This window comes from Sitophilus oryzae, unplaced genomic scaffold (genome assembly GCF_002938485.1).
Source record: "Sitophilus oryzae breed Bouriz unplaced genomic scaffold, Soryzae_2.0 scaffold_172_pilon_pilon, whole genome shotgun sequence".
Classification (NCBI taxonomy): domain Eukaryota; kingdom Metazoa; phylum Arthropoda; class Insecta; order Coleoptera; family Curculionidae; genus Sitophilus; species Sitophilus oryzae.
Window position 1 is genome coordinate 6,203,791 of NW_022146424.1, and position 22,787 is coordinate 6,226,577.

At 29.4% G+C, this 22,787-nt stretch overlaps 1 protein-coding gene across 1 annotated transcript in view; it reads left to right on the forward strand.

The window, feature by feature from the left end:
- LOC115881542 overlaps nt 1-22,787 on the forward strand; it is a 457,389-nt gene that overhangs the window by 35,524 nt on the left and 399,078 nt on the right. The window contains exon 2 of the mRNA XM_030899082.1: nt 3,347-3,403. The gene's annotated coding sequence lies outside the window, so the exon portion shown is untranslated. The remainder of the gene's footprint in view (nt 1-3,346; nt 3,404-22,787) is intronic.

The following is a 22,787-nucleotide window of genomic DNA, read 5'->3' on the forward strand; positions in this document are numbered from 1 at the left end:
CAAGAGACTAAAAACATTAGACGACCAAATCTATTTTTCCAAGGCTCCTTGATTAGAAGAATTAGTGTTTTTAACGTAGCCGTGGCACTCTAGATTGAATTTTAAAATACATTTTTTAATAAGCGCGAATGTCAAAAGTTGACATATGATATGTCATTCTATTCAGAACGTCATTTTCTATCGAATAAAGTAAAAAAATACCGAGGATGCCATTTAAAAATCAAAAGTTGTAGTCATTTCCATTGAAACAGGAAGTGACCAAAAACAGTTGAATACGTTAATCAATCCTAATTTGTGTCATGTGATATACCAAATCTCGTTTTTTTTATCTGAAAAAATAAAAAAGTTACAGAGGTGAGCCACTTTTGAGACGCACTCGGTATAATTGTTTGGTCAATATTAATGGCACACAACTTTTTAATCAACTAGTGCTTAAATTGTGAACATCTACTAAAATTATAATTATGTACCTTTAATAAAATTCGTTACAGTCCAGATAGCCCTAGTTATGTCCCAACTGGCAAAACCGGTGCATAAAACTATGATCGCTACCGTAGTTAAAGCAGTCGGCGTGTTTTTAATAACCTAAATTGTTTTATTAGCTTGAGTAATAGAGGATAATTAACGTTAGACCTTCTGAAGATACCAAAACCTTTACATTTTTATTTTTTTAGAATTGCACTTGCTAATACTCTTCAAATATTATTATAACAAATTTTTCATGTACTCCGTATTTAAACCCGTGTATTTCTTTAGTCAGCTATTTACGGTATTCTACGATGGTGGCAGCACCGGCGAAGAATGCACCAAGCATGTTACAAAAGCCATTGCAGCATTTTGATGATGATGAGGGAAAGCTCTAAGAACCAATTCATCCAGCGTTTCGGAAAATCCTTATGGCCTTTTAACCCGTTCCTCAGTCTCTCCATCGAAATTAAACGATTTTCTTTCTATAGAAATCCCGTTTTTCCAATAACGACATTTCAGAGCATTTCCCAGTTCCTTCTTTGTCGAAGAATTTTCCCCGTAATAAAAATAAATGTTATTAAATTTATGCTCGAGGGCGGTCTTTGGGTTTTCCGGAAGAGAAGAATTTTCCTTTTACGTTGGTAACTTTTATGGGTTGGTTTCGGCAGGAAAATATCCGTTTTAAAAGCATTTTCAGTGTTAGAGATGGAGGCGTGTAGAAATAATAAATTTTTTTTTTATTTAATTTGTCGCCTTATTAAATTAATTTCTTTGTTTTATGTTGATTTTTAGATGGCTGATAATTATTTTTCACTGTTTGAATTTGCCAAAAATTGTTAAATCACATAATTAAAATAAAAATAAAATACAGCTAGTAAAGACAGAAATATAACGGTAAAGCAGAAAAATTAAATAAGGTTGAATATAAATTAAGTATGAAAACTTATTAAACCAAAGAGTTGAACAGTAATTATTTTAAAACAGGAATAAATACTGGAAGTCTAAATACTGATCTTAATAATTATTGATATAATTTACTTAAACCTCAATGTTATTATAAACTATGACTAATGTATAATAAAAACATAGTTTTTGGTTGCAATAGTTGCAAATACTTATATGTTTGGGGTTTAAATTTTTGAAGTGAAACTTCTTTACGCGCGATGGGAGTAAAAATTCAAGGCCGTGACACCCTAAGGACACACCACGACCTTGGCACGACATGATCTAGCGAGAAAAAAAGGGGTAAGAATGGCGCAAGCACCAAAAACATTTGATTTAAAGCTAAGAAAAGCCTTAGAATAAACTCGATACTGTGCCTGGGTACCAATATCCTCTGGTTATATGCTGGGAGGTAAATTGTCATTCATATTTTCATCCATAGGTTTGTAGCTTCTGAATAACGGTCTAGGTAAAGCATTTAGACTCATTTGCTATTTTAGCTCAGAATTGGAATTATTACAGTTGAGCAACTCGCATTTTCATTGGAGGACATCGCCATATTTATTTCAAACCAATACCGAGAGAGAATATTGGTAGATATAATTTAACAAACTGTAAACCACTATAAATTCAAATTGTTGGTTAGGTTCTACATTTTTTCTTTTCTTAATTAATTTAAGCGTTAACATTATTAGGCATTTGCATAAAAGTTTGTATTTTGGGTGGTATTCCCCTAGATCATATACCGGGTGCGTCTCAAAAGTGGCTCACCCCCTATAACTTTTTTATTTTTTCAGATAAAATAACGATATTAATATAGTATACGACATAAATTGAGATTGATTGATGTATTCAATTGTTTTCGGTCACTTCCGGTTTCACCGCTCAGTGAGAAGTATATTTCTATTTTTTTTTCGTTGGACTTTCTAAATAATCGTAAAAATGACTAGAAAGTGTTTAGTGTCTGAAAGTTCTAATATAAAGGTCCCTAGGCAAGTAAAGTATCCAGTTTATTTATATTAAGCCACATGCGTACTTTCTGGTTAGATTTCCTAAGACTATTGATATTCATACGGAGTGGCTAAATGTATTTTTATATAGGTAAATTATTTTTTTTGACAGTACAATTCAACATTCAATTTATTGTTCAAATATAAGCATTTTACAAATTAAATGTTTAAAATTAAAGTTAAAATTTGGCGCGCGGGCGATAGGTCCTCGACAAGGATAGATAGGGTAGAAGCACCGCGTGTGCAACAAAAAAAGGAGATAAATGGAAGTCGTCGATATTATGTTTGCGACGATTTCCATAGTGATTTACTTATCCACGTAAGTATATATATGATCTAGGCGTATTCTACAAAATTTGCAAGCTATTGAGGAAACAGGAAATGTACAGATTACAGAAATAAATTGAAAATAACATTTATATTAAAACAGCATTATACCCTGCTGGCAAGCGAAACCTTGGGTCGGCGTTTACATGTATAGGAGTCAATCGCTATGGCAAGTAAGTCGGAGAGAGCAAAAATGAATACAAACAAGAATATTTGCCTTCTGGCTTTATTCAGTACATCTTATTTTGCTAAGCGTGTTGACCGTACTCTTCGTACACACGAGAATCGGCACCCAAGACAAGAAATGCCAGCTCTGGTATGTCACTTTTTCAAACATGTCCTTCAAATCCTCCAATTTAATAACTGTTAGTAAGAAGTTTCACTATGTTCGCATGCACATAGTGTACACACAATTTTTTTTTATTCTCAGAATTAAAACTTTAATCGCTAAGAAAGTTATTCCCTATTTTCCTTTGGAACTTAATTAATTAAATTGATTACGTTTTTGGTGGATAATAATTTAGTTTTGTTTTTAGCTAAATATATATAACTTATTATATAACTATAACTTATTTATAAACTTATTTATGCATTTTCAGATACATGTCAGTAGTTATACTATTAAATGGAGTGTATCACGACGATTGTCTTCAAAGGTAAGTTTGAAAATATGATAGACCTTTTTTTTTGAAGAATATAGAATATCTTTTTTTTTAAATTTTACATACCTGGTAGATTTTCAACTGTGAACTAAAATAGAATATACCGGGCCTTGCATCATCGGACGGGACATAGGAAATCCCATGTAAATTTTAATGTGGTCAATTATTGGCTTCCCTAATTATTTTACAGAATAATTCTATTTATTATTGAAGAGCACTAAAACCCACATTCAAAATAATAACTTTAGATGTTTTTGATTAGCTCGTTTACGAGTTATCGCCGATTTCTTTTTAAATATTTCTCCTTTCTTATGGCCCTGTATTTACTTGTGAGCACCAGTCAAGGTAAAAGATAACTGTCAAATGAAGTTGTCATTTCAGAAATTTACCTATTTAGTGCTTTATTATTATTGAAATTCATTCCTACATAGGAAATCTCAAAGATGTACTTATAAATACAAATTAATATGAATTAAAGTAAAATAAAATAATCAATTACAAGGTTAATTATAGTATTATTACAATATTCAATGACTTATTAATTTAGGTACTATTAAATTGTTAGAACTTTAGGATTTAAGATGTTCAAATATTCCTCCATCGACTGCTAGACAATAACCCAGGCGATCATAAAATTCTCTTCTTACATTCGCTAGTTGGTAAACTGAAATTCTATTGCATTCGGCAGAAATAGCATTTTTAACTCGTCTAGATTTGGGTATTTTTTATCCTTGTATATCCTGTTTTTTAAATGGCCCCAGAGAAAGAAATCATTTGGCGAAATATCAGGAGACCTTGATGGCCAATTTACTGTATGATTTAGGCCAATAACGTTTCCGTTAAAACTATTGTCTAAATATTCCCGAACAGCCAGGGTACTATGTGCCGGGCAGCCATCCATTTGGTACCAATCTTTCTGATTTTCCCTAGCGGCATCATGTAAAGCAGGTAAAATATGATTTTCGAGTAGTTCCAAATAATATTCTGCATTTAAATTTCGCGTAAGAAATAATGGCCCGATAATATTGTATCCGAATATCCCTGCCCGACAAACCTGTGTTGGTTTTCTTTGTTCCAATATCGATAATTTTGAACTTTGGGTTCATTATTTAAGGTAAACGTGCATTCGTCAGTGAAACATATGTTTTTTAAAAATTCCCTATCCGTGTTTGCTCTTTCCATCATATCAAAACAAAACGCCTGCCGCCGTATTTCGTCCCCATCTCGTAGCTCTTGGTGCTTTTCATATTTGAAGGAATAGTATTTATGTCGTTTCAAAATTCGAAACGCTGTAGTGTGATATATTCCTATTTCATCCTCAAGTTTTCTTGTGCTGATCTTTCCATCGTTCTCTTCCACGCACAATAAAACTTCCAAGTCGGTATCATTTCTTGCATCTTCTCTTTGTTCCTGCCTTGCTTCACATCTGCAGTTATTTATTAGGGTACCTTTGGTCTCAAATCTCTGGATATTCCTTGCGATTGTAGATTTTCCAGGTATCGGTCTATTCGGATACAAACATGTCCGACACCCTTTGATAACTATTTCCTTTTTTAATTTTCTATTTAATCATCAATACTTTTTCTTCGGTAGTGTAATTCATGGCTAATATTTTCGATGTAGGTATGAGTTTTTAATAATAATAATAAAGCACTAAATAGATAAATTTCTGAAATGACAACTTCATTTGACAGTTATCTTTTACCTTGACTGGTTTTAAAAAGAAATCGGCGATAACTCGTAAACGGGCTAATCAAAAATATCTAAAGTTATTCTTTTGAATGTGGGTTTTAGTGCTCTTCAATAAACCTAAATAGAATTATTCTCTAAAATAATTAGGGAAGCCAATAATTGATCCCATTAAAGTTTACATGGGATTTCCTATGTCCCGCTCGACGATGCAATACTTGGTATATCAAAAGTAAATTGATTCTTTGTTTGAAAGTAATCAGTAATGTGTCTTTTGGTCGAAAAACTGTTATGTCAAACGTCCATTATCATATATTAATGAGGTTTTCAATTTAAGATTAGGAATAATATTTGCAACAAAATTTGTAATAACATCAAAATCAGTCAGTCGCAGTTTTTGAGATAAAAAAAAATTGGAAAAATTCCTTTACTTTGAAACTAAAAGAACTGCCTACTAACTTTTTATTAACATATTTTAGTATAGGCGGCTATACATGCCTCCCGGCTTTGACTTTAGTCATTTCAACTTACATTAACTATTGTGTTGAAATCATTTTTGCATCGGCTGGATGGAAATTAACAGATATAACAAAAAATTTCTACACCAAAAAAAAGGAGTTTTATGCATAGACATTTCTTAAAGATAATTATGATAACCTCAGAGTTATTATGAAAAAAAAATTTTTAGAAAATTGTACTTTAAAATTTAAGATATTTAGGACACACGTATAAAGTTTTTTTTTTCTTTAAAATAGGTCCAAGAATCACCTTCTAAAATAATAGCATGTCATTAAGGTACACCCTGTATACCTATATTTGCAATATAAATGTAGTTAGTAAATATACGTGAGTATAATAATTAGTTATGTTGAAACGAGTTTCCGTCGATATTCGGGCATTTGAAATCAAACGTCCGTAGTAATGAAATCAAAGGCATGAGATTTAATTGCCTCCGTTACATTGTGACAGTTTATCACCCGAAATGCAGTTCCTGCATTAGGAGAATTAACGTCATTACTGTCATTACATATCGCTCTGAACAGCCGTAAACAAATGTCTCTCTTATGATATTAGGCTAATACCTCAAAATTTTAGTTATTATGTAAGTTTCATAAAAAATTAAAAAAAAACAACATAGTGGATACAAATCTTATTTGCTTATTTACCTTAGTGCTTAGTTACATATAGACAGTAATATATACAGACAGTTCATATAATCAGAAAAATAAAAAATATATATTTACATAATATACCTAATTGAACGTAACAGAAGTTGCACTATTTGGAAGTAATGCACAACGAACTATGGTCAGAAGAGACATTCTGAGGATCACACCTCGGGGATCTCTACTACCAGAAATCAATCAAAGAATTAAGTTAGCATGGAGGACTTATGACATGGCAATGGGAAGGACACCTGGCAAGAAGAATGGACAACAAATGGACCACAAAAATTACAGCATGGAACACACAAAGAATTAAGAGACCTAGAAGAAGATCAAACTTGAGATAGGATCATGATATTAAGAAATTAGCAGAGATAACTTGGGCCCGCACAGCCAACAATAAACAATAATGGGAGAAACAATAAACAACAACTACGAAGAGATTATCTAAATAAGTGAGGGAGACTACCCTATAATTGGATATGGTTGAATAAGCTGAGAATGATTATGGTGATGGTGTCCTAATTGACAATAAAAACAAGACTGACACACAGATTAAAAAAGAAATGTACAGGTAAATAAATTTGAAAATAAATTATTAAGAAACAAAATTAATTAAAAAAACATATAATGTATAATTTTTTTTAAACCTCAATGTTTTGTATGTATGTATTAATGTGAAACCTTCTGTATTATGTTTTATAGATAAAATACTAAAATGTTTATCCATTTTTTTTTCGTTGCTTTTAATTTTTTATTTTAGTAATTTTAGTAAATTCTTAATTATTTCCTTCTTATTCTTTTGATTTTTCTAATTCTTTTTCTAAGTAAATTTATTGAAATAAATCAATCTAATGCATAAGCTATACCTATTCTGCTTATATTATAATAATTGAAATTTTGATTGAAATCGAATTATACAGGGTGGCGCGTCATATACGACACGGTTTTTACAAGGAGAACAAAAGTTTGTATTGAAGTGAAATTTTGTGAGCTTATGTAAGTCAGTATAAAGCATTTTATAAAATTATATAAAGTTCTACACGGTATCCCAAAAAAAAGTTACACATCAAAGTTATGTTTTTTGTAATGGAACACCCTATATATCAATTCATTTTTGGAATCTAGTAAAAAAATAAAGGTTTGTTTTATTAGAAAAGAATATGACTAAAATGTATAGTTTTTGAAATACATTCACAGGCACGAAAAATGGGCACCTACCTTAAAACTTTGATGTATCTAAAGGTTAATATATTTTGTTTTAATGGGTCGATTTTGATGATTTTTAAGCAGTGTGTAGCCCAATTCTTTTACTTTTTAGTACCTTTTTCTAAATTAAAAATGAAACTCTCAGTCTGTTAATTATACGAGGGAAAAGAAAATGTTCATATTTTGGTGAAAGTTTGAAACACCCTGTGGAATATGTTAAAACAGGAAGAAATTTTAAATCATTTTATCATCTAGATCCATCCTTTCTCGATGGTTTGTTTTTTGGTTCATCTCATTAGCTTTATTTTTGTTGGAAATATTCGCTTTTGAAGAAGACACTAACATTTTTTGTAATTTATACATTAAGACCATGCCTTTGCTTTTGAGCCTAGTCAACACATCTAGTAAGTTCTGGTCCCGAAGCAGGCCTTCTTGACATAAGATTTGCTTCATTTAATCTTCTGCTTATAGTCCGTTAGTTACGATAAAATTACAATTAGTCGATCGTCTCGATTAGAAGTTATCATACGAAGGTTCCTGGACCTGTAGATTGTCGTCCTCATGGACTTCTTACTTGACATGGTCATAATTCAAAAACCACTTAATATACTATATGGTATTAAGATATTTTTGAAACCGGAATTTGACTCACCCTGTATATTTATAAAAATATTTTTGAAATGTGAACTACCATTAAACACATATTTTGTAAAAATTTTGAAGTGAAAATCTCCAATAGGAATCCTGATACAGAGCTTTTCCGGAATGTGGAGCCATCTTGTCTGTATGCATTTGTATAGGTGTGTTTATTTAAATACTAAAGTGAACTTTGTAAAATAACTTATTAAGAATACAATGCAAAAAATTTTATAAAAATTCGTTCACAGTAAATGAATTCCGAGGTTTGTATCCCATAAGAGCTTAAAGCACTCCACTAATAGCAAGAAAGCATTTTTGTGTACATTTTTTTTTCATTTTTGTGGTTTAAGGTTTTAAATCCTTGTCAGTATTGAAACTTAAATTGCTATGTAAATTATTCACTATATTCTTCGAGAAATAAATTCATGATGGATAATTAATTAGTTTTATGGTTAAAACATGCTTATCGTATTCAGATGAGTTATGAAAAGACAAAAATAATATATATTATGTCGCACACACTTATTGTAATTGTCCGTTTCGTGAAATGGATATCCACTTAACCACACACCTAACCAAACCAAATAAACTTTTATTCCTCCATCTGGTACCAGTTCACGAAGTTGATATCCATTTCATGAAACTGACAATTACACTAAGTGGGTGCGACATATACATACCATTTCAATCTTTGACTAAAAATATTAAGGATGGCGCATAATGCTGTCCTATTTATCCGTTGGTGACGCCATCTTTAATATTCAAATTCTTCCATATTGATATCATAAAATCATAAGCGGTCATAATAGTTTTCGGTAGTCGAACATACCGATCCAAAACTTCGACCATGACATGGAGAACCTTTAAAACTGAAGTAAAATGGTTAATTTTTGAATGAAAATATGCTTTATTATTAATACGTTTAAACAAAAACAAAATAAAAAATTGTATGATTGAGACGCTAGTGATAATAAAAAAAAATAGAAATAATATAGAAACATTTTGAACATTAGGCCATTCAATGTCTAGACACTCGAATGTCGACGTCTAATTCCACATCATATAAGATCTTTAAAAAAAGATTAAGGAAAGTGTATGCACATGTTTTCATTTATTAGAGACGGAATTCGACATTATGAACATAGATAAAAGAAAATAATCTACTATTAAGATAGATATGAAACTTAATAATAAAATTTTGGGTCAAAGCGCCCCTCCGTGTTTTTAGTGGAGACTACGTTTAACCCAGCGCCTTCGCCTTTTCTGCTGTAAATGTTTTTTATATTTATATTTGAATTCAAAGGATTTATTTTTAAAGTTACACTGATATATTAGTATTTTAGAGTAACTTCAATAAAACATAAGAATATATATATTTTACAATTTATTTTTTTATTTATTTTACAGAGTTTCATGTAAATGATCGTAAGTCGACTGGCTGTCTAATGAATAACATTTTTTAAATAAAACGAATTATAAAATTTCAATATATGTATATTTGTCGTATGGTATGACAAAAGTAAAATATAAAATGGACAAACGCTTACTTACATTGCAATAAAACTTCCACTTTTTTTTAATCCAAACGCAATATTTCTATTTCACAAATAAAAATATCCGACAACACTAAAATTACTGAAACTTTCGCGGCTGACAACGAAAACTGAAAAATATAACGGCACTTTTTGTTTTGGTCCTGCATATCAACATGGATCAACCATTATGTTTTTGTTTTTTGAAATAATATAAAATATCTAATTATAACTTGTAAATTTTAATATTTTAACATGATTTTAACTATTTCTGACAATAACTCACTTTTTGTTATCAAGATGACATTTTAGACGGCAACTGACATATATGTCATAATATTTGAATTTTAAATATGTATGTAATATAATTTAAATTTATATATTTTAACTTTATGCTAATAAAACATTTATACATTCACAAAATACAACAAAGTCTAATAATATAGTTTGAAAACAATGAATATTGAATTAAAATAAAAAAAAAGTTAAGCGCGACCCTTTGTGTCAAAATTCGATGATTAAATTTTCGCAGTTTTTACACCATCTGATGACCGGTGGCGCCTCTAGTGTTTATTCGGGCGGTTGGTCTTTTATTCTCGCTTATGGCCATTAAAGAAAAAGTTCTAAAGGGTGTGATATGACTTAAAATTTTGCGGATTTGTGAAGCTTTTCCCAGCTTATATTATGATATTTATTATTTATTATAGAATTAGTATTGTTTTGAGGTAGTAAATCAAGAAGAATAAGTGTCAAAACTCAAGTTAACTATGATGTTATTGCGAATTCTAGGTAAACATTGTAAAGTATATTCGATACCAATTAAACTTTTAGGTACGTAATCGAGGACACGATTTTTAAATTCATTGTTGCCAACCATGGACATATTCGGCACCGGGCTGACTTTTTACAACCTCTTTTAGTGCGAAGTGTACAAGATAACTTAATAGCCGTAAAAAACACATCGCAACTTTATTAGAATATTTTAAACTGGAAAGCGGTAGTAATGGCCCTTTATGTTCTTTAAGTGCTGTTAAATAGATGAGTTTTATTGATGTACGTAAATAATAACTGTTTATATATATTATATTCAATTTATTTTTGTTTCCTAAATTATTTTGATTAAAAGATGTGAAAGTGGTCAACTCTGTGCCGGTCAAGCTTAATCACGTGACTAAAAATTTATTTGATATGATATAGTTAAACAGCGTGCTTAAACCTCGGTCAGAAATAGAGAGAAATACGGCAATAATATTCACTATTATAGAAGTTACGTGTGTAGTAAACCAATCTATTATAAAATTCAATTATAATTAATTAATTATACTAAGGGTCGGAATTTTTCGTCTTGGGTGCCGGTTTTCATCTGTACGAAGAGTTCGGTCAACACGCTTAGTAAAATAAGATGTACTGAATAAAGACAGAAAGCGTCAAATTAAGTAGCGTCAGATTAAGTAGTTATATAATAAATACTTCGTATTTTTACTCACTCCGACTTACTAGATTGCCATAACGACTCACTCCTATACACGTAAACGTCGACCCAAAGGTTCGCTTGCCAGCGGGGTATATCTATTATTGCATGTTTGCATATTATTGCATTATCAATTATTTTCAATTGAACCGTTTTCAAAATATCTAATTCTATTATTCATATTTACAGAAGTTTATGTAAACTTATTTATACAAAGTATCTTATAATTTTGTGTTTTTACATTCGTAAAGAAAGCAAAATGTAATTACTAATTCTCTTAAATATTTAATAAAACAAAATTCTAATAAAATATTACTCATAACATATTACAAAAAATTAATTAAACTTACTTAAAAACACAGTATTGCAAAATTAAAATTTGCCCATCTATTTCTTGTGACATTTGACATTATCTTTTAACAAGGTTTCTAAAAACGGAAAATTTCATCTACCCCCATAGCCTGTACCTACCGCCATATCACCCTACGCTTCTTTTATGCTCGGGAACAGCAAAACAAATCCCAAAAGACAGTGTTCCGGCACTAAATTTCCAGTTATCTATTTGTTTTTGAGGTAAGAAGCGCAAAAGAAAGATTTATACTCGACGGGCAGAAGATTTTCTTTTAATTTATGTGAAGACTTTGGCGTAAATGTGTCTTTTCTCTGAAATAATCGTGATTCGCATTGAAATTGGCGGTGAATCTCTCGAGAATGTAAGGGAGTAGATTCGGATATTGATGAATGAGTCGGAAGAGTATTAAGTACCGTATTAATTGAAAAAAAAGCGTCAAGAAGGCTTGTGAATGAAAATCGATGATAATTTTAGTCAAAAATATATGGGTATTTCTCCACTGCAAGAAAATCTACAAAATAAAATAGTTATTTTATGTAAACACTTCTGCGTTAATCCCAAACGGAAGCTACTTGTCAGAAGTTAGGTTTAAAGATATACAAATTTGTCTAACGAACAAAAAAAAATGAATAACGTTTCGGAAAGTTTATCTCTTTCCGTCGTTGGAAGCAATAAAATACAAAGAACAAAGAAAAAAAATATTTAAAATATTTAAATTCAACTATTAATATCACATACTAAACCAATGAATACAGAACAACAAACAAAAAATGTAATATACCAAATACCATGTGAATGCGATAAATTTTACATTGGTGAAACATCTAGACCCTTAAATGTCGAATTTAAGAACATAAAGATTATTTAAGTAAGGGAGATTTTCACAAATCTAAGATTTGTCAGCATTCATGGGACACAGGGCACAGAATAAATTTTAATAACGCCAAAATTATAATGAAAGAAGCAATAGCCTTTAAAAGAAACATAAAAGAAAGGCTTTTTTTTAATACAATCTAATAAGAATAAATGTATTGCTCATGCATCTGTAGATGTTAGTAATGTATGGCAATCGTTTTTTTGATTTTAAAGAACATAACATAAATAAACATATCATACGTACAAATTAAAAATAATCATACAAAAAGTTTGTTTTTTTTTGGCTGTTTTACCTTATTAACTTGATATAATGTCATTTTAACAGAACGTCAACGGTTTTTGTAGACGTATCTGTTTTAAAGAACTAAAGTGTTTTCGAATAGTTGGATTTAAATATTTTAAATAATTTTTTCTTTATTCTTTGTATTTTTTTGCTTCCGTCGTTAAGCATTTTTTTGTTCGTTAGGCAAATTTGTATATCTTTAAACCTAACTTCTCACAAGTAGTTTCCGTTTGGGGTTAACGCAGAAGTGTTTACATAAAATAACTATTTTATATTGTAGATTTTCTTGCTGTGGCGAAATACCCATATAGGATTTTTTTGGATAGATGAATCCGCCACATAGGTAGACATTTTTTATTAAAAAAAGGATACAACCTTTCCAGACACACAAACCTATTTCCAAAATATATATTTTTTCTAGAATTTTAAACTACACCATTTAAGAATTATTTTTGCCTAAAATAAAAAGAAATTGCAATCTCTGTAAAGGCAACTGGAAGCGCCATTAAAAAAATAAGAAAAAGTAAGGGCCAAATAGGTAAATGACGTCTAGGGCTTGACATCGCCAAAATTATCATCGGTTTTCGTTGCGCTGTCGTCTTTGACGCCGTTTTTTTTCGATCGTATTCTAGATTAGTCTCAGAGATAAAAATTAAAAACTGGACTTTCATGAACATAAAAATTGTGAAAAATGTGAACAATGATCTATAACATTTTTATATTTACTAAATAACATGAAATTCAGAATTGTATATAATGTAGCGGATATAAATGTAATTAATTCTGTAAAATATTGAATACGATTGAATTTATAACAAAATATTACTGCTTTTGTTGTTAAAACATAAATATATTTTACAGTGTTCCATGGTCTAGTTTATAACATATTCAGTGACTAAAAACGTTACAGTTACTATGGCTAAAATGTTATATTTTTTATATTTTTAGCCCTATTTTTATGAATTTGTTAGCAAACTGTATACTGGGTGTCAAAAAATAGTATATCTAACTTTGGTGGGTGATTCTACAGATAAAAATAAACAAAATGTAACTAACCTATAAACATATGCCCTAAAATGCTTCCCGAAGAAGTTATAGCCCTCAGAATGTTAAATAAAATTAATATATTTTGTTTATTTTTAAGAACATTGGTAAACGGGTTTTCCTGAAATTTGGTACTCTTAAGCGTAGTTTATACGGGCAAGTAAATTATCGCAAGTATATGTCTGAGAGCACTTCTACCAAACTTGCATAATGTAAACATCAGTATCCGAAAGCGCTCTCCCAGCAAGTCACAAAACTGGCGGGGAAGTGGTTGCGACGAAAGACGCTTGCAAGTGTAAACAGGTTGGGGAGTGCTCTGGCAAGTTAAAATTTATTTCCGTCTTGTTGAAAGTTTTTGGTGCAAGTGATTTTCGAAGGCGTTCAAAGAGTGTTAAATAACGATATTAAAATGGAGAAACGTATGTGGTCGAAAGAAGATACCATCACTTTGATTTAATACTATCACTTGCCGGAATTGTGGCAAAAAAATCGAAAATTTACAGAGATAGAGCTAAAAAGCAAAAACCAATCAAATTTATAGCTGACAAATTCAACACAAGTGAGGCTGAGATTCAGCGGAAGCTACATAATATTCGTACCAAAGCAAACCAGGAGTGGAACAAAATTATAAAAAGAAAAAGTGAAATCGTTCTGACATTCGCAGAAAATTTTTTAAATGCTTTGGGTCTTCATTTCTTAATTATTTTTAATAACATCGCGTAAGCTCCAAGACTAGACCTTTTGGCAATCCATTCTTTAACTCATATTCTTTTTCTAGATTTTCTTGACTGTTTGCGTAAAATATCAACAAGAAGGGCAGTAGCTGCAGCTCTCTTTTTACGGCGCGACATTTTTCTTCTAAACAATATACTTGTGGAATATACACCATACCGTGTATACGTGCATGCAATTTCTTGCTCATATCATATGTCTAGAAAGTACTTGTTGCAAGAAATTGCTTTAAAATTTGTTTAAATGTAAATACTATCGCAAGTTACTCTAGCAAGTTCTATCTCAATTTTCTATCCCGTGTAAACTACGCTTTACACACATTTTAATGCCAAAGCGAATGGCGATTGTGAAAAATTCCGTAACAGCCCTGAAAGGGTACTTTCCATTAGGGTACAGAGTAATGGTGTTACTTCTTTTATCCTTATAGATACAGTAATTTCAACAAATGATATAAAAAGCTAGAGCTTTTCGACATAAAACAAGTGCTCTTCGTTTAGTTCGAAAAGGTGAACGGGTTTGAAGATATTTGCGAGTAAATTTTCCTTATTTTTCGGTCAGAACCATTTCTCCTGGGCATTTTGTTTTTTGGATCATGTCAACGTTGGTTAACTTTTCAGAGCGAAATCAACTTTCCACCAACAATTTACAATTTTTTTAATTATCATTTTTTTATGTTATTTTTCAACGTAAAGAGGTGGTTTTGGTGATTATTGTGAACTATATTCTTAGCACTTGGAATTTCTAAAATAGACCAGTCAATCTGGAGGTTGATGTAGAAAAAAATAGTGACCAACTGATCTCAACAGGAATGTGTAGATAGTGATCTCCTATTAAACCCCTCAAAAGTCCCATTTCGTCCCAGTGGAGGAAGTTTGAAAAAAACCGCCGCCATCTTGAATTTTTTCGTTTTTTTCAAATATCTCAGTTAGCATAACTTTTTGCGAAAAAACTAAAGATATGTTTTTTGTAGAGAATTAAATTTAGAGTATTTTACCTTCAATCAATTTTTTTCTATGCGTTTTATAAATTTTCCAGTTTTTTTAAACCAATCAGCTATAATTTTTGCGGTAACAGTATAGTGTTAGTATAGATAAACCACACACACAAGACATTTTTAAAACAATTAAAAATAACGTTTAAATATTAATTATTAAATAAAATTATGTTTGTTAAAAAAATTATTATTAAATTAAAGTTATTAAATAAACTCTACTATGACATCATCCTGAGCGTCATTTTCGTCCTCAACTGAAATACAGTTTGTGCAACTGATTCCGTAGCATTGACCACACCTTGAAGTAAACATTTAAAACATTTAAGAGCCAGTTTTCTACAAGAGGAATTTTTAGAGCACTGACTCTCTTGGCAATCTTCCATCCTATAATAGATATATCTTTACAGTTACCTGAAAGTATGTCCAGAATAAATGGAGTTTTGCAGAGTTCTCAATTGGAGAGAAATTAGCTAAGTCATCTTTCTTAAATTTTTTTTCTAAAAATACGTCGAGGTATTGACAAAGATCGTCATCTTTTTTCAGTACCACTGACAGGCACATTTTTGACTTGTTTCAGTCAGGATTAAATTATCTTTTAAAGCTATATCACTGCCCAAGCTATACATATGAACCATCTAACCTTAAGACTACCTTTAATTTAGCTAATTTGCCTCCAACTGAGAACTCTGCAAAACTTCATTTACGCGGGACATACTTTCAGGTAACTGTAAAGATATATCTATTATAGAAATTGTTATAAGTTGTATTCTTTAGATTCAAAAATGGATTGGTAACAAGTTAGATCTTTTACAATATGGATGGAAGAAAGATCAAAAAGGCAATCTGACACATATTCAATCAACAGCAGATGTGGTGCCCCCCGGCGCCTCCTGACCTACTAAAATTAATTTGTTGCAATTGCAGTGAGTCAGTGCTCTAAAAATTGCCTTTGTAGAAAACTGGATTTTGCATGTTCTTCAAAGTGTGGTCAGTGCTTGCGAATCAGTTGCACAAACTTTTGTATTATAGTTGAAGCTAAAATGACGCTCAGGATGACGTCATAGCAGATTTTATTTAATAACTTTAATTTAAAAATAATTTTTTTAACAATAATTTTATTTAATAAGTAATATTTAAACGTTATTTTTAATTGTTTTAATGTTTAAATTTATACTTGGTTTATCTACATTAACACTATACTGTTAACGCAAAAATTATAGCTGATTGCTTCTTAAAAAAAACTGGAAAATTTATAAACCGTATAGTAAAAAAAATCTATCTCTATTAATATTTATTTTAGGAAAAAAAATGATTGAAGGTAAAATATTCTAAATTTAATTCTCTACAAAAAACATATCTTTAGTTTTTTCGAAAAAAGTTATACAAACGGAGATATTTGAAAAAAAAACGAAAAAATCCAAGATGGCGGCGTTTTTTTTCAAACTTTCCCCCCTGGGACCGAATGGGACTTTTGAGGGGTTAAATAGGAGATCATTATCTACATATTCCCGTTGAGATTGGTTGGTTACTATTTTTTTCCACCTTTACATACCTATAAAATACTCGGCTACGTTAATTGGCCTAAAATATAACTTGGACTTTTATAATAACACCGTATAAAAATTCTAATCCTGCCTTTATGAAATAGAATAATTTTAAATAAATATACTTGCATTAACTACAAGCGTACTTGGTGTGATGAAAAAACTTTTAAAAAGTCGTCGAGATAGTGGTTCTTTTCTATCTTCATCTAAAAGACCTTTTTTACAGCCTTATTGTGGTGGTCTGGCACAGAAAGGCGTCTAACAGATTGTTAACTTAAACGGCAAGTTTTGTCATAAAAATAAGCCGTTTCTCGGTTGGTATTACGTAAATTCTCGCGTTCTAGTTCTGTTTGTGTATGTTTGCGGTTTGTTATTTTGTACAGTTACTGTTATGTGTTGCGGAAAATATCATTGTTAAACCATAACTACAATTAGGAAAAAATGTTATTTTATTTTTAATAGAATTCCAGCAATTTTCTAACAATTTTCCTGATATTTTTATACAGGGTGGTCCGAACTTTATTCCGGAAGCTTCGGCAGCATATTTTTTGACTGATTTAAAGAGTAATAATTTTTTGTTTGTACCTGTATAAAACTAGTGAGTAAAAAGAATACAGGGTCGGTGTTATGTATGGAAACGGTAGATTATTATGTAAAATATAAGAGGTACCGAAAAAAGTTAAATAAAAAAGTTATAAGGTTTATATAAGAATTAATTAATTATTTTATTTAATTAGGTTTATATAAGAAGTTAATAAAATATATAAGGTTTATATACAGGGTTGTTCACCACATACGACACGGAGTATTGTAGCTAAATGATTAGATTTTTACAAATTGTAAGTTTTGGGTTCGTTGAAGGACTATTAGAGCTACAATTTAAAAATATTTTTACAAGATACAGAGTGTCTCAAATAAATAAAAAATATCAAAGTTGCATTTTTTTAAATGGAACACCCTGTATATTATTACATTTTTAGTTTCTACGATTAAAATAAAGGTAAATTTGATTAAGGTTTATTACACTTAAACCTTACCGTTTTGAAATATTTTCAATTTTGTGAAATTGCAGCAAAAAAATTAAGGCTTCATTTCTCCAAGGGTATCAAAGTTTTTAATACTAAATATTTACTGAAGTTTATTTATTGATCAGTTATTGTGTTGCAATAATAAAAATAATACTAAAAATGTATTTTAAATAATTTCTCATTTTAAACGGCAATAACTTGTTTAATTTCAATGGAACACCCTGTATATTTTGGGAGAATCAGATGCACAATTTAATTGTGTATCAAACTGTGTTATACCATTTTTACTTATCCCTTCAAGTTTTCGTAGAAAATGCATTTTCTTATAATTTAGACCTCATTTATCAATATACCCATGGAATATTGACATTTTAGATGGTTTTAAAGCGACAAATGTACAAAATGTACAGGTCTAGTAATATTATCGTTTTTAGCAAAATGATAATATTACTAGGCCATTTGTATGCAAGAAGAGAACTATTTAAATCTTTATAAAAAGTATATACCACTATAGTTAAATATACCACCATTATTTCCGCCCAAATACTAATTAATTACATACTTAATTATGTTCGTTAATAAATTATTCTCAATAGATGTGGATTTGAAACAGAAATCAATATAATAATCAGTTATGAAAATGAATGTCTCTGTTGTTATAAATATAAGCTTTTGTCAAAAAATGAAATATCATTTTTAAGGTGTTACTTCTTACCACATTGCCTAATACACATACAAAATTCAGTTTTTTTACTATTTCAGCAATTATTATAAATCAACGCAACAGTCAATTAATGTAGTTCGAATACTGGAATCATATTAATCATTCTTTAACAAATATTTAAACAGCTTTTTATATTTTTTTAATGAAATAAACAAAGTAGATCGACAATATTGGTATCTGTACTCTTTAAAAGTTGTCACATTTTTAAAATAATAATCTAAATGTCAGTATTCCATGGGTATATTGATAAATGAGTTTTTAATTACAAGAAAATGCATTTTCTACGGAAACTTGAAGAGATAGGTAAAAAATGGTATAATACAGTTTGATAGACAATTAAATTGTGCATCTGATTCTCATGAAATATACAGGGTGTTCCATTTAAATTAAACAAGTTATTGCCGTTTAAATCTAGTAATTATTTAAAATGTAATTTTAGACACTCTGTATAAGGTAATATAATTTTTATTATTGCAACACAATAACTAATCAATAAATAAACTTCAGTAAATATTTAGTATTAAAAACTTTGATACCCTTGGAGAAATGAAGCCTAAAGTTTTGACTGGAATTTCACAAAATTGAAAATATTTCAAAAACGGTAAGATTAAAGTGCGGTAAACCTTAATCAAATTTACCTTTATTTTAATCGTAGAAACTAAAAATGTAATAATATACAGGGTGTTCCATTTAAAAAAATAAAACTTTGATATTTTTTATTTATTTGGGACACTCTGTATCTTGTAAAAATATTTTTAAATTGTAGCTCTAATAGTCCTTCAACGAACACAAAACTTACAATTTGTAAAAATCTAATCGTTTAGCTGCAATACTCCGTGTCCTATGTGGTGAACAACCCTGTATATTTATATTGACATCAAAATCAAATTTGTAATGTCAAAAAGCTTCCAGAACACCAATTTTCATCCAAATATTGATGTTACTTCAGAAATTAATTGGAAAAAAATCGAAATAAAAATGAAACTTTTACACCCATATCTCCGAAACTCACCATTTTAGGACATACATTTACGAACTTTTTTACTTATTTTTATCTGCAGAATATGCTGTCGAAGTTTCCGGAATACAGTTCGGACCACCCTATAACAGCTATTAAAAATTACTGGTTTTAAAATGAATTTCATATCTTTTTATTTAATTTCTTCACTTTTTTCAAGATTTACCTTTTTCTACTTTTTCTTTTTCATTTATTTTTCTTCTTTTTTTCTTCTTGGATTCAACGCAATCCATTCGGATTCAACGTGGTGTTGAGAATCTACAAAATAAAAATAACTTTTTTAGTGGCGAAAAACACAGAATTGTATCCAAGAAAAAAAAATGTTACCTAACTAAAGTTTGAGCAAGTATTTAATATAACTTCTTATACAATATTTTATTGCTTATCAGGATATTTATATAAACTAAAAAAATGCCTTCATTAAATTTGCGTTTTCTCTTAATAATTCAGATAAAAATATTTATGCTTAATTGCCACAAAAGCAGATTTCGAGCACAAAAAACTCATAATTAAATATTTGTATTACGTTAAAACATAATTAAACTTTGTTGGTTTAAATTCTAATTTTCGCGCGGCTAAAAATTGCAATTTAGCTAATTTCGAACCACTCAAACTTACAAACTGCAGAAGAATAAAAATAAATTAAAACTTTGCGAGAGGTGAAGCGTAATACAAGCCGTCGTGTCTATTCATTTAAATAACTACAAACACAAAACGCTTAAAAATAAACGAGATGTGCACTTTTCGCGATACTAAACAGGCCCTTAAATTTTCTACGGCTCTCGAAGAGGATCTTGATTATTTTTCCAGCGCTTTCAAATGGAAATCAGATTGTGAGCGCAGAAGGATAATATTTTTCAAGATGGATAATTTAGTTTAATAATTTGTAGGAATAGGTTGATTTAAAATATAAAGAATATCTAATCTAGTTTGATGGCTTTACAAAAATATACAAAATTCTTATTTTAAAAATATAATCAGCAAAATTCCTGCTGATTATATTTAAGGCAACACCCTATTTTTTATTTTATATTTAGATTCTGCGTAAAAGTCCATAACTTTTTTACATATACAGGGTTGTTCACCACATACGACACGGAATATTGTAGCTAAACGATTAGATTTTTGCAAATTGTAAGGTTTGGGTTCGTTGAAGGACTATTAGAGCTACAATTTAAAAATATTTTTACAAGAGACAGAGTGTCCCAAATAAATAAAAAATATCAAAGTCGTATTTTTTTAAATGGAATACCTTGTATATTATTACATTTTTAATTTTTACGATTAAAATAAAGGTAAATTTAATTAAGGTTTATTGCACTTAAACCTTACCGTTTTTGAAATATTTTTAATTTTGTGAAATTGCAGTATAAATTTTAAGGCTTCATTTCTCCGAGGGTATCAAAGTTTTTAATACTAAATATTTACTGAAGTTTATTTATTGATCTGTTATTGTGTTGCAATAATAAAAAATTTACTCCCTTATACAGAGTGTCTAAATATTTATTTTAAATAATTATTAGCTGTAAACGGCAATAACTTGTTTAATTTAAATGGAATACCCTGTATATTTTATAAGAATCAGATGCACAATTTAATTGACTATCAAATTGTATTATACCATTTTTTACCTATCTCTTCAAGTTTCCGTAGAAAATGCATTTCCTTGTAATTTAGAACTCATTTATCAATATACCCATCGAATACTGACATTTTAAATTATTTTTAAAGATGTACCAAATTTTTAAAGAGTTCAGATACTAATATTGTCGATATAGTTTGTTTATTTCTTTAAAAAATAAAAAAAAACTGTTTAAATATTTGTTAAAGAGGACCAATTAATATGATTCCAGTATTCAAACTACATTAATTGACTGTTTGTGTTGATTAATAATAATTGCTTCAAATACTAAAAAAAGAATTATGTATGTGTATTAGACAGTGTGGTAAAAAAACTAACACCTTAAAAATGTTATTTCATTTTTTGACAAATGCTTATTTATAACAACAGAGACGTTCATTTTCATAACTTATTATTATATTGATTTCTGATTCAAATCCACATAAATATTAATTAATTAGTATTTGGACGGAAATACTGGTGGTATATTTAATTAAAGGTATACTCTTTTATAAAGATTTAAATAGTTTTCTTTTTGCATACAAATGGGCTAGTAATATTATCGTTTTACTAAAAACGATAATATTACTAGACTGTACATTTTGTACATTTGTTGTTTTAAAAACAATCTAAAATGTCAATATTCCATGGGTATATTGATAAATGAGGTCTAAATTATAAGAAAATGCATTTTCTATGAAAACTTGAAGGAATAGGTAAAAAGTAGTATAACACAATTTGATAGACAATTAAATTGTGCATCTGATTCTCATAACATATACAGGGTGTTCCATTTAGATTAAACAAGTTATTGCCGTTTATAGCTAGTAATTATTTAAAATAAATTTTTAGACACTCTGTATAAGGTAGTATAATTTTCATTAATGCAACACAATAACTGATCAATAAATAAACTTCAGTAAATATTTAGTATTAAAAACTTTGATACCCTCGGGGAAATGAAGCCTTAAAATTTATATTGCAATTTCACAAAATTGAAAATATTTCAAAAACGGTAAGGTTTAAGTGTAATAAACCTTAATCAAATTTACCTTTATTTTAATCGTAGAAACTAAAAATGCAATAATATACAGGGTGTTTCATTTAAAAAAATACAACTTTGATATTTTTTATTTATTTGGGACACTCTGTATCTTGCAAAAATATTTTTAAATTGTAGCTCTAATAGTCCTTCAACGAACTCAAAACTTACAATTTGTAAAAATCTAATCGTTTGGCTACAATACTCCGTGTCGTATGTGGTGAACAACCCTGTATATACAGGGTGTCCCAGAAATAAGTGTAAGTATTTTAACTGGTAGTATAGTTCAACCCCAGAATCACACCTATGAGGTTTTTTCGCGAAATTTTTTTTGAAAATTCGGAATTTTTTGAAAATTTTTTTGGACATTTTTTAGTTTTTAGTTAAAAAACCTAATTTCTTGATAATATAGCA